The sequence below is a fragment of the Mandrillus leucophaeus genome, unplaced genomic scaffold (assembly GCF_000951045.1).
Source record: "Mandrillus leucophaeus isolate KB7577 unplaced genomic scaffold, Mleu.le_1.0 Scaffold777, whole genome shotgun sequence".
NCBI lineage: Eukaryota > Metazoa > Chordata > Mammalia > Primates > Cercopithecidae > Mandrillus > Mandrillus leucophaeus.
In genome coordinates, this window is record NW_012108441.1 from 1,323,572 (window position 1) to 1,324,777 (window position 1,206).

At 46.0% G+C, this 1,206-nt stretch overlaps 1 protein-coding gene across 3 annotated transcripts in view; it reads right to left on the reverse strand.

Annotated features, from left to right (window-relative positions):
* Positions 1–1,206, reverse strand: part of TBL1X (transducin (beta)-like 1X-linked) — a 263,162-nt gene that overhangs the window by 156,295 nt on the left and 105,661 nt on the right. The gene's annotated exons all lie outside the window — the stretch shown is intronic.

Sequence of the window (1,206 nt, forward strand, 5' to 3'; positions counted from 1 at the left end):
TTTATAAAGGAAACACTAAAAAAACCAACATTCTTTGATTTGGGATAAGAGCCAGAGGGAGTGAACCATGTCAGAAATGGAAGAATTCTTTCATTAGTTTCAGGGCCCTTTGAGGCCATTTTACAACCATACATAATCTAGAGCCAGTTTTAAGGGCTTAATCCTGCCCAAATATTCTAATGAATGTCCAAGTGATTCAAATTCCATCATAAAGAAATCCACTGGATTTTCAACCTGTTCATTGAGGAGAGGGTACACGCTCCCTACGTCCCATTCCTGTCTCTTGGGCTTCAGAGAGCACAGGAAGTGGATAGCCAGCTTTTCTGGAGAAAGCAGGTTTCCACATAATGCACAGAGATTTCGCAGCACTCCATGCATGTGTGTTGGCTACGCACGACTGCTGTTTGAAAGAAAAGAACGTTGAATAAATGTGAACCACAGATTGGAAGGGAGGAAAATGAAGAGGAATCGTTTTATCAAACAGCACTTCATCAGGCACTTTTCATCGGCCAGAGACCACAAAATGCAATTGTTCTGTTGGCTTACACACGTGGAATTCACATCTTTAAATCAACGAGCTGTGGTTTGGAAGGCGCCTGTGAAGCTTCCCGGGTGTTAATAAGATAGATTAGCAGCACCTCCAGCCCCATCCCACCCCATGCCAGGACTGCGCCCCACGCCTGCCAAATAGCCTTCCTGAGGCACCACCTTTAGCAGCTGACTATGAAAATCCTTCACGCCCAGGCTGGTCTTTACTCATCCAGCTGAAATCCACAAACCCTCCATTGTCTTTATGACAATTTTCAGTTCTAATTTATCCTAATGGGAAAGTCTTTAGGCTCCAGGACACCACTTCTTTTGAGTTATGGCCCCTTTTGGTGACAGCTACCTGGATTATGTGTGTGCTCAGATTTCACAAATAAAAAGGAAGTGGCAGAACTGGCCACCCATTCCTGTTTTGTTTGGTCTTGTTTCTTGAGACAGGGTCTCACTCTGTCACCTAGGCTGAAGTGCAGTGGCTCAATCACAGCTCACTGCGGCCTCCAACTCCTGGGCTCAAATGACCCTCAAGTGCTGGGACTACAGGCCTGAGTCATCAGGCCCGGCCCTGTTCCTGTTACTCAGGCCTCAAAAAGGACAGTAATCACAGTCAAATGTGAAAACAGAAGGCACGAGCTCAGGACATGCAACACACAGACAGCACAG